Below are 11,827 nucleotides of genomic sequence, written 5' to 3' on the forward strand. Positions count from 1 at the left end.
GAACTTGAGTGAGGCCTTTTTGAAGAATTGGGGAGGTGGCAGGCACAGCAGAGTGGGTGGGGGATCATCTAAGGAGATGTAGCCACAGAGATGGTGAAAATGGGCACCATTTTGAGAAATTTGGTTACAAAAAGGAGGGAGAGAGGGAAATAGATGGGGAAGCAATTGGTTGATTTCCTTTTTTTTTTTTTTGTTTTGTTTTTAAGAGGAGAGACAGAGTGGAGAGGCAGCAGTGGAAGATGTCGAAGAGAGAAGGGATGAGCAGTGAGGACACTGGTTGAGGCACTAGTTGAGGTATGGGGTGTGGGTGGGGCATACGTGGAAGGATTGGCCCTAGGTGAAGGGCCAATTGTAAACCATGGCCAGATTATAGGGAGGGGGATTCTGAGGTTTTCCTAGTGGAACCCTGCAGGAGTAGGTGCCCTAGTTGTCAAAGTGATAGACTGCATGACTCACGAAACCAACTGAGAGCTGTGAGATTATGCCAGAGACCCTCTGAGTCTGCAGTACTGCAAAGAATGTTGCAGAATATCTGCATGACACTCTGAGAAGCTGGGATATTTGTTAACATGGTTTGTCTTTTGAAGAACATACAGTGTTTTGTTAGTTATTAGTCTTCATTAGACTAATACACTGTGGGCAGAGTTTGCAGTAGGCTCTATAGTAAGATGCAGTTATTGATTATATAGTCTCAAGCCAGCAGGACTGTCAGAACTCGGGTCATTTATAGCAGGGGCCTCCAGCCCAGGGGTTACAAATTTGTATCTTGTGATGAGTTGAAGAAAGTAAGTATACTAAGTTTCTCCACAATTTCCCCCATTTCTACCATATGCTCACTTCCTGCCCAACTGCCTTCATTTTCCATTCCCAGACATGCTTTTTCTTACTACTTTTGGATACATGTCTCTGGTAGGCCTTAGTCGCTCGTATCCTTGGGCCAGTAAATTTAATCTTAATTCTTCTTATTCTTAGACCTAGTCAAGCCTGTGCTTGACATAAAAAGACACTTCTGTGAACTGAGTAATCTTATTTTCTATTACTATTAGTTAAAAAATACTAGGGAGGCCAAATTTTCTTTGTGTTAACAGAGAGCCTTCCAAAAGATCTCACGAGGCTTTTACAGCCTCCACGCCTATTATCGGGTGTGTGTTTTCTATAATGATTCAGTTACGAAGACTGAATTGGCAGCAGGACTTCCTCAGGGGCTGGGCGATGCTGAAGATTATCTCTGCCCAGTCCTCAGATGGCTTCAAAGGTCTTGTAAATGTTTTAAGTCTCTCTACTGACTCCTTAAGTAATGTTTGAGGCCTGGATTCTATTATAATGAGCAGGGACAGGATATAAAATTCTGGCACACAGTTACTATAATTTACTTCATTCAGAATTGTGCTGTATGTCCAATCCAGTTATCAATCTTCTTTTCCAAGATTTGGCATTAACACTGAGAAGAGTAAGTTAGGATGTCCTTTTTCTCTGAGTGCTTTACAGTTTGTTTACCAAGGAAAGCAATTAGTCTTTCCTTTTCCTTTTGACAGCTTCTGAATATTTTGACAATAGGCTCATCAATAGGACACGAACATTATGTAAATAAATAAATAGAATTCACAATCACTGAGTACATACCAGATACCATAGATTTTATTTTATTTTATTTTATTTTTTCCTATATTTTAATATATATTAATATATTTTAACATGTTAGCACAGACAGACTGAAAAGCATTAGTGCTAGGACTTGGCACAAGACTTGGGATTTCTTTCACGCTGCAGTAGTTATCAAACAGCAGAGCAAGCCTGGCCACCCCTACATCCCCATCTCTACTGCTTTCATTAACATAGCGCAAGACGGTGTTGGATTTTTATAGCAGAAATCATTATAACTTCTTTAAATAACAACCATCCTTCCCAGTTTTTTTTCTTACAATCATAGAAGAAAACTAAAATATCTGTAAACCCATCAAACTACATTTAAATATAAAAGCTTACAATTTTTTTAAACGTTAGACAGTCCAAGAGTACTGATTTCCTTCTATGTTGCTCCACCCTCACATTTCACTTTAAGTTAAAATATAATTTATATATTATAAAATTCCCCATTTTAAGGGCATGGTTTAGATCTTCGCATTTTAACAAAAATGAAAGTAAGTTAGAAAGTAAAACCATTTGTTAAGGTCTTTTTAAAAAATTCGCACAAAGCACAAATATGAAATAAATTGAGAAAGTTACTCATATTCCTCCATAGGCTCTAACCTTGAATTTATTTTAACTGTATTGCTTCCTTTCAAGGATCAGATGATTTCCAGGCTACAAAAAGGAATCTGGAATAGAAAAAGATAAAATATTGTTCACTTCATTTTATAAAATAAACCCCAAAGTCAAACAGATGCAGATTAGAGGCTATGGACCAATCTCACTTATTGATATACATGTAAAAATTATGAACCAAAGATCAAATAAGATTTACTAGTATGTACAATAATAACCTACCACGTGCAATGGGTTTTTTTTCCTCTGGGAATATAATGGTGGTTAAATGTAATAGCAGTAAACATACTGAAATAACATAACATTAATGAATAATTTAAGACTGGACTATTTTCATCTTTAAGTAGGTCACAGAAGTATTTGAGAGAATCCCCTCATTTTTTATTTAAATAAAATAAATTTCTTTGTGAAGTAAAAATGAAAGGAGCATTCCTTAATGTGAGAAAGCACGTCAATTTGAAATCAAAACCTAGATTCCATTTAATGGTGAAACTCAAAAATACTCCCTTTGCAATCAGAAACATATGATAGATGATCCTTTATCAGCATTATTATTTCATAACACCCTGGAATTTCAGGTCAGTGCCATGAGATATGGAACTGGATTCACAGAAAGATCTGTTAGAAAAGAAGTCTCAGTGTTTTTGTTTCCAGATGTCATTTTCACACACTCTGAACATTATCAGACACACCCAACTCAAAAGACATGACAGAGAAATTCTTGGAATTAATTTTAAAGTTCAATAAAATGGCAAAATATGAGATAATCACAACAAAAATGAACATTTATGCCAGAAATGAGTTTTAATATAATTTAAAAAGTGACACTTGCAATTGAGACCAATATTTAAACAACCAACAAAAACTTCAGTAAAAAATGATCAGTTCTAGGATTCATAGTATTCATAAAATAATTGCAGGAAAGGAGTTTAGGAGGAGTGCAGATTTCCCAGTAATGAGCTCTGGGAGAGGGTGGAGTGGTAAGGAGGCCATAACTTCCTCAACAAGAATATATAAGGGATACAGAAGCAAATTTTTCTAGGGGTCACTTGAGTATTCATCAAGGCATTCCAAAGTCATAATCAAGCCTAAGGGCCATTTGGTGAAAGGGCCAGTAATATATCTCAGATCTATGGTTATCTGGTGGTCTAGCTTGATTTAAGGACAGACTAAGATAGAATTAGTGCAGAATTGGCCCCAAACAAATGACAAATGTTGGGGTTGGGTGATATGTACAAGGAGGTTCATTAAACTGCTCTGTCTATTCTACTCTTGGGTGTGTTTGAAATCCTCTATGATAAAATCTTAAACAAGCCTAAAGCAGCCATTCTTAATATACAGGCTCAGCTGACCCACTGAGAGATTTCAGTGACTCAGTAACTCTCCTGAAATTATGTACAAAGCGTCTGAGCATACGTTCATTTTATTTTCCTGTGGAGGAGATCCAAAATTCTGATTAGATGCTTAGGAGTCAGTTTTGCTAAAGTAAGAGCAGTTGGAGTAAATAGCTTTCCTAACCTTTCCTGAGGATTATTTCCTGTAGCTGGTGGTTATAATAGAAATTGGGAAATAGAGATCTTACAGCTAAGATCTGTTACACAAACTTGAAGTACAAATGAGACTTGCTAAAGCACCAGGGTTCTTGAAATCATTGTGATTGAAGAGTTCATGACTGAGGAACCTAAGTCTTATGGAAAAACAGAGCTGGGACTGTAGAACTGAAGATACAAATTAAACACCGAAAGCTGTTATAATATGCTGTATGCTTATTAAAACAACACAATAGAGGCAAAACATTAAACAAATCAAGTGAAAGTGACATTTTATAAATCTTAAATGAGTAAGTATGGGCATTAAAAATGTATTTCCATTTAACATTTCTAACTGGAGAAACATATTCATGATCCCCCATTGGGAAGGCTTTTAAATTCATTTGCTTTGCTGCTAATCATTTGCATTCTAAAAAGCTCTCCTCCTCTCTGCCTCCCACTGCCTCGTTTGTCTCATTCTGAGTCCAAATGTTCAAGACCTTTTAAATTTTGTCACTGGAAGTTGTTGATTTCCACCTCCCAAACCTGCAATGTTCTAGAGACAAATAGAATGAAATGGCACTTGTGAAGAATGTTTCAATACCCTCTCTTAGAAAAGAGTCAGTCTTGTGATGAATTTTTTTCCTGAACTTCCAATATATTACATATGTTTCATTAGAAAACTTGTACTCTGTCTTCTGCTTTGTCTTGTTTGTTTTTATAAGTAAACGATTTTTAATAAATTAACAAAAGTTTGAAAGGACAGCTGTGATGATGGTACGATGATGATGATTACTGGTGCCAGGCACTTTTCTGTGTGCTTCCCACGTGTTAACACATGCAATCCTCACGTCAGCTCTCAGAGGTGGTATCAGGAAAATCATGTGAAACCTAGCAATAGGTAAGAGAGATCAGTGGGTGTCTTTCCAGGGTATTCCTGAGCTGGCAACTTTTATTGATTTTCTACTGCCTGATAGACTGCTTAACAACTCAACAGAGGCAAAGGTTAACTTGTAGATTTCTATTGAGATACAAATAATTTCTACTGGGTTGATGGGGTGGGGGGTGGATAGTGATAATCCCAAAAGCTGTGATTCATTGTCGTCTTGGACATTAACCAGCAATCTAATCTAAACATTTGTTTGTTAAATTAAACAGAAGTGCCTACCTTCTCAAATACCCTTTGCTCCAGTTTTAACATCTAATGGTTTCTTCATTAACTAATGCATTAAAATTTTTGACACTTTTTTTTAACCTTTTGAAAATCATACTCTAACCCTAGGTTGCATTGCACTATAGCTTTTAATGGTTGTGTATTATTGTATTGTATGGACTAAAATCAATTTACTGAACTGATCCTCCTATTGTAGGATATTGAGGTTGCTTCCAATATTTTTCCCTCTAGGAAAATGCTATATTAAATATTTTGTGGCTAAACATTTGCATTGTATTCAATTATAACAATACAAATGAAATTTCTGGGTCAAAACTATTCGTATTTTAAAGACTTTTGGTGGACATTGCTCAGTTGTTATTCAGAAAGCTCACCAATTATACTTTTATATTCAACAGAATATAAAAATATTCACTTTCATTCCTCAGGTCCTTTTTTCCCTAATGATTCTCAGTAGGAGTGATTCATACATGTAACACAAAAGGAGGAATTGGTGAAAATATAGAAGAAAAATTTTGAGGAAAGAGAATTTCGAGTGGGGGATAAGTTGCTACATTTACATACTTAGAGCAGATTATATGATTTGAGACTGAACTGAGCAGGGTTGACAATATTTAAGTTATTTTCTAACTAATCTAACTAATATGCCTGCATTTCTACCTAATTCTGCTTTGTGTAAAGATAGGGCAATGGATTATTTGTAGACAGAACCAAATTCTTTTCCTCCCTCCCAACCCCAACTCCTTCCTTCCTTCCTTTCTTCTTATTGTTCAGAAAACATATCTGAATATTCTATAAAACATAAATGGCTCATTAAAGCCTCATATTTCGATGCCATAAAGCATGACAATGCTAGTTTCAGTGTGGAAAATATTCACAATTATTTATCAGAATCCCAGAATCCAGGGAGCAGAGAGGAAAGGTAAGCAGGCAATCCCTAGCTGAAGAATCCCGGACTTCAGGGAGCAGTGCTCCATCTCACCAGATCTCTAACCTGGTCGTCAGACCTGGGTTTGGAAAAATCTCCCCATCATGCTGTTCCAGGAAATGCATGTTATTCTTCTTTTGTGTGTTTACTGAATTTCCGCTTAAAGCACTTAGCTCTTTTTAGCCCTCAATCGTGTTCCAGGTTTTCATAGCCATCAAGGTAAACAACAAAAGGGTTCCCAAAGCCGTTGACCTTAGTGCTCAAATATCCAGATGTTGGGGATGTTTACCAGAAATGTTCCCTAATGAGCCAGACCTCTTTGGCCCAGGTTATGGGTGTTAGAAAGACTTCCTTGGAAATTAGTTCAAGAATATCCTCTTTGGCCAAATGACAAGACCCCAGGTCCCAGATATTAAAGATTTATTTCTAATTGAGACATTTTCAAGATAAAAAGACAAGTCTTAACTGGCGAAGAGTTTGAAGGGCTGAGCTCTCCATCTGCCATAAAGCAGAGTTTTGGGATGGGCGTGTGTAACTCGAATGCAACTCACAGGTTAGGTCAGTGAGTAGACACACACTGAGCTTTAGAATTTATACTTCCCCGACAACTCAAGTGACAAGTACTCGGCACAACTCCGTGCTCATGAAACACATTTTAACTGAAGAAACAGGGGCAAAGAAGACTTGATTTCCCAAGCTTGTCTGTCTAATTTCCTCAGGAAATTCATTATCCTTGAAATTCGGTGTTCACAGGGATCTGCCTGATGTGGCACTCCTCGCTCCTCTGCCCCCCAAGGCCAGCTTGGAGTTCCAGCACTCGTGTCTTGATGCTGTATCAGGTGGGACAGGCCCTGGGGGCCCAGAGAAATCCTGGAGCTGCCACAGTGTGGGGTCTCCTGAGTGTGTCACTGTAGCCCCAGGCTGAAGTGGGATGCAGGCCACCCACAGAGGAGAGACTTTAGAGGAGACTCACGGCCAACCCAGACTTCTGAAGGCTTTCTCTGAATGGGATTGTAGAAAACAAATACGTGTCTATCCTCAGGGTGTTGAAAGCACAGTTATTCATTCTCCGGTTAGATCAGAGTGGGAGGTACCTCAGTGAAGAGGTGAGAAAAGTTGAGACAGCTTCTCACAAAAGAACTTTCTGAGTATGTTTTCTCCTAGGTCAGACATCAGATTTAACTTGACCCCTAGACAGTTGGACAACGACTTAATTGCATGGTTGCTCTATACTATACTGCTGTTCTGGTAATAAACAAGTGGGAAGGATGGAGAACGGGAGTTACGTGGTACTTCTCAGACTGGAGTGGTGGGGAGGAGGACTGTGGCCGAGAGGGTGTGGTTAAGAGCCCCTGGGAGTCACAGAAAAGCGCTCCAGGTCAGTGACGGCAGGGGAAGGAGTGTCCCAGGCGAAGACCTGCGGAGGCAGCACGACACCTTGGGCAGCACAACTGGGAAGAGGTCATCATTTCTAGGCCCTTCTCCAAATGTCTTCTCAACCTTTTGAGATCTGATGGGACGATCATCAAAAAAGACCAAAGATGTTTTCTTGTGAATGAGGGTTTGGTCCAGAAGACACTCAGGGAGCTCTTTGGAAAACTGTAATATTAAAATGGTCTGAGGCCCATTGTTTGCAGATCATGTTACTTTGGATACTGCATGTTGTGGTTCTGAAATAATAAGACTCAGGGTGGGAGTGGCTTTCTGAATAGATGTACCCTGCCTTTTGAAAAGCCCTTCACCAAGCTTCATTTGATTTTTCTACAGGCTCCCTGTGTTCTTTTCATTTCTCAGAAACCAATTTCAGAGGTAAATGGTTATCTGTCAGCTTCACTGGAATATACAAATGTAATATAATTATATAATTTTTCACTGTTTCCCAATTACTCTTCTTCTTATGCCTCAGATGGCTGTAGGAGCACATTTACCCATGATATTAATATGTTGATCTAAATCCTAGACACATGAGTTTCCAAATAAATTGACACTTATATTCTTTTAATATGATATTGCAAATGGAAGGCTGACATTTATCATGGAAAAAGGAGTCTAAGAACATGGGTCTATTTCCAATTTTCTTTGTTCTCATTACTTCTTAGGCCATTTTATTTTGCTGTCTCTCAGATTATTGCAAACCCTCTAAGGAAACTCTTCAGATTTACATATTTTTGGTGATAATTTCTAATCCTGGTCAGATATACCAGGTAATTGGAATATATAGACCTCAGGCTTTGTTTGGCATCACTGTGAATGTGAAGACCGATGGGTATGTCTCTCATACCAGTTGAAAAAAACCATTAATAATGTTTGTTTTTAAATGTATATATTTAGCTATAACCTCGTCAGTTCTGAAAAAAGCTGTTCAAATTGTTAGGTGGGTTATACAGCTGAACGCCAACAACAACTATAATAGTTCTGTGCCCCAGGAGTTTAAATAAACTCTTTGTGCATTTTCCCATTCAATTCTCGCATTGTGAGGTGGAGATTCAGACGAGGAAACCGAGGGCTTTATCTGTGTCACACAGCTAGTAAGGAGCAGACTGAAAGTTTAGAAGTAGGTTTCTGTTGCAATGCCTTATATTCCCACAAAGTCTTCTTAGCCAGATTTAGAATAATAAACATATAAATGTAGCCATATCTTTCCCTAAGATTCATTAGACTTCATTATTTGATTTTCAAGTTTTTTTATTTCCTAATTAAGAATTTTGTCTGCATAAACTACCACATGATGTTTAGCATCAGGAAAGTAGGATGATAAAGGGTGCAAATACTCAACTTGATATCCATGATATTTTCCTTTGGCATCCATAACTTCTTAAAGAAGTTTATAAACTTGTCTTTGCAATATACCCAAATTCTAATTTATAGTTATAACAACACAATTTAGAAACTGAAACTACACTTCTGTCTACTTACCACTTAATTCTTTTAATCTGATCTCTAGGCTTTCCTATGGTGAAAACATCTTTGTCTTAGGCCTGCCTCCTTCCTGGGTAATTTCATGCAAGTCATCAGAATTTTTTTTTTATAAGCCTTTGAAATAAAACCTGGTTCAAAGTCCCTCTGACCCTGAAGGCTTATTGCATGAGCCACACCCCAACCACCTGCAGGGACATGCTCTCTAGGCTACTAGGTCTCCTGAATTCATTGTCAGCACAATGGTGACGGCAATTTACTCCACTTTTTCCATCCATTGTATTATTTCATCCTGGGTATCTCTATGTGTCTTCTTTGGCATTAAAAAGTTGATTGTGCCATTATTTAGTTTGATTTATGAGCAGCCATTTGGATCCCAAATAGCCTCATTTGCGATGAATCAGGGCTCTAATTACTTAATGGGGTGGAATCATATTCTAAATATATGTGTTTTTATTCCTAATTTTGGTCCAGAAATAGAATTTGATGTTCAGAAGAATAATGCTACCTCAGCCAGTGTTCAGTACACAACACATCTGCCATTAGGGTTTCTTTGGCTGCTTTGAAGTTCTGTGGATTTGCACATTTTTGATTTTGCTTTCAAGTGTCCTATCAAGACTTGTCCTCATAATATTGAATCAAGCAGCCATTGAAGAAATTCAAAAGATGACCTTTTGACTTTTTTATTTCATATTATTGTCTTGCAATAAAATATATTGTAAAGGAAAGAAGACCCACAGGGGAGTCTATCAGAATTGAATCTTGTGTTCCTTGCAACTTCCCCAAGGCCAAATTTCAACCTACATTGTTTTCATAATAATGCAGCTGATTTCACATAACATCTGTCGCTATGGTGACAATAAGATAATGATAGCTGGAATAACTAATAGTGTTTTTCTAACTTGTCTTCTGGAATGCATAGCAGGTGTGGAAGTGGCAGCTAAGCAATTACTGAGGGGAGACGTCAGCGAGCCTGGGGGGAGGCGGGCATTGTCTCTTCTCCGAATCCAGAAGCACAAGGGCCTTGGCCAACCGTTCCTCCCGAGTTCCTGCCCAAGTGCCTATCTCTGTTTCACAGCTTGAATTCCTTGAGATGAAATCCAAAGAATAACTAAACATTTAGGAAGAACATGATGGAAGGGAAGAAAGAAGGACGGAGAGATGAAAACATAGGTAGCAATGTTGTGGCTTCACATGATCTGAACTGCAGGAAGCCCTGTGAGGAGGGGGCGGGAGAGGTAGTGGGGATTGCGTCATGGTGCAAATGCGGAGGAATGGAGGAAGGCATGGAGGTGTGGCTTGCCATCTTCTGGGTAGGTAACACAGCCTGTGTGATTTATAAGTGTCGAAGCACTAGCACAGTAATGTATGTGTACCTCTGGCTGTGCAGCACAGATAAAAATATGGAAGGGTACAGGTTACATGTAAGTGGCTTCCATGGATTACCTCGGACATGAGGCAAGGAGAGGATAGAAGACAAGTGGGAACCAAGAAAAAAATAAGGTGAAGCACATATGTGAATAGGGTCAGGCTCAGCACAAACAATCCCTTGGCTCTTGCTGAAAGGGATTTTGCCTGGCACAGTGAGGGACTGATGTGGACCGGAAGGCAGTATGTAAATGGTTTCATGCTGCTCCAGTACTCAGTTCTAGATCCTTTACTTACAGTTTTCTCATGCTTTTTGGGGGGCAGGGCAGGGGAGAATGTTTTACAATAATCTGCAAAGGTAGCAGAACAAGCATTATACCTAAGGGTAAAAAAGAAAAAAAAATGGAGTGATTTCAAGGTACTTCCAATATTCCTCTGTTTCAATATTTTACTTATAGATGCCTTTAATTTTACTTAGAATTAGGAAAGGGATGATAAACAGGTTTCCAGTCATGGACAACTCCTTTCCATTGGTCGTCACTATCTAGTGTGCCATTCTAATGATGTACTACTGTCTATCAAACTGTCCCAGAACTTAGTGGCTTAAAATAGCAATACACATTTTATTATGACTCTTGGCTTCTCTAAGTAAGGAATTCAGGAAGGGCCCAGCTTGGTGATTCTGGCTCAGGGTCTCCCACGTGGAACAGTTAGGCAGAGATTGGGACAGTGCTGGTCTGGAGCAGCTGGGGACTGAGAAGGCATCTCTCTCTCTCTCTCTTATGTATGCACACATACACACACACCATATACATAATTCACACACATGTATAGTTCTATATAAACATACATATATATCAATTTATATGCATAAATGATCACTCTTGAAGGTATGTGTGTGTGTATATCTTCAAAAGTTATCATTTGAGCTAAGAAGGCAGAAGTTGTAACATCTTTGATGACCTAACTTTGGAAGTCCAGCAAAGTTGCTTCTGCTACATTCTATTGGTTACAAGTGAGCTACAAATCTGTCCAAACTCAAGAGGAGGGGAATTAGATTCCACATCTCCACAAGGGAGCAATAAGGTTCTAGAAAGCTTACAGGATGGGAAATGCAGTTGTGGCCATCTTTGAGAAATGCCACCTGCGGCAGGTGCTTCACTGAGAGGGATTTACAGGTCGTGGCACATGGGCGTGCTGCAGGTGTGTGTGGCAGGGGGTGACGAGTGATGGGGCCCTGTGTCGTATATTTGCTTTCCCTGCACTATGCACTTCCTTCTCTCTAGCCCTTTTATACAATGAAAATATCCCTGCTAATACTAATCACATATTATTTTCTTCTTTGACAGAACAAAGTCAGCAAACAAAAACCAAAACAGAACACTCCCACCCCTCCTCAGAATTGAAGCTGAGAGTAGGAAGAGAGTATGCAGAAAAGGGTTTGGAAAAAATAGCCAAAAGCCAGCTCTGCAAGATGTTAGAGGCACCTGCAGGTGTTGTAAGAGCTAACAAATGCAGAGAATGCCTGTGTGTTTGTTGGATGGAGATTGTAGTGGAAGTAATTCCTTAGACAGAAAAAAAAAGCAATAAAATTTGAAAAATGTTTTTAAAAGCTTCAGTCTGGCAAAAGAAAATATTTTTAAAAAG

This window comes from Phyllostomus hastatus, unplaced genomic scaffold (assembly GCF_019186645.2).
Source record: "Phyllostomus hastatus isolate PE091 unplaced genomic scaffold, TTU_PhHast_1.1 phas_contig_40, whole genome shotgun sequence".
NCBI lineage: Eukaryota > Metazoa > Chordata > Mammalia > Chiroptera > Phyllostomidae > Phyllostomus > Phyllostomus hastatus.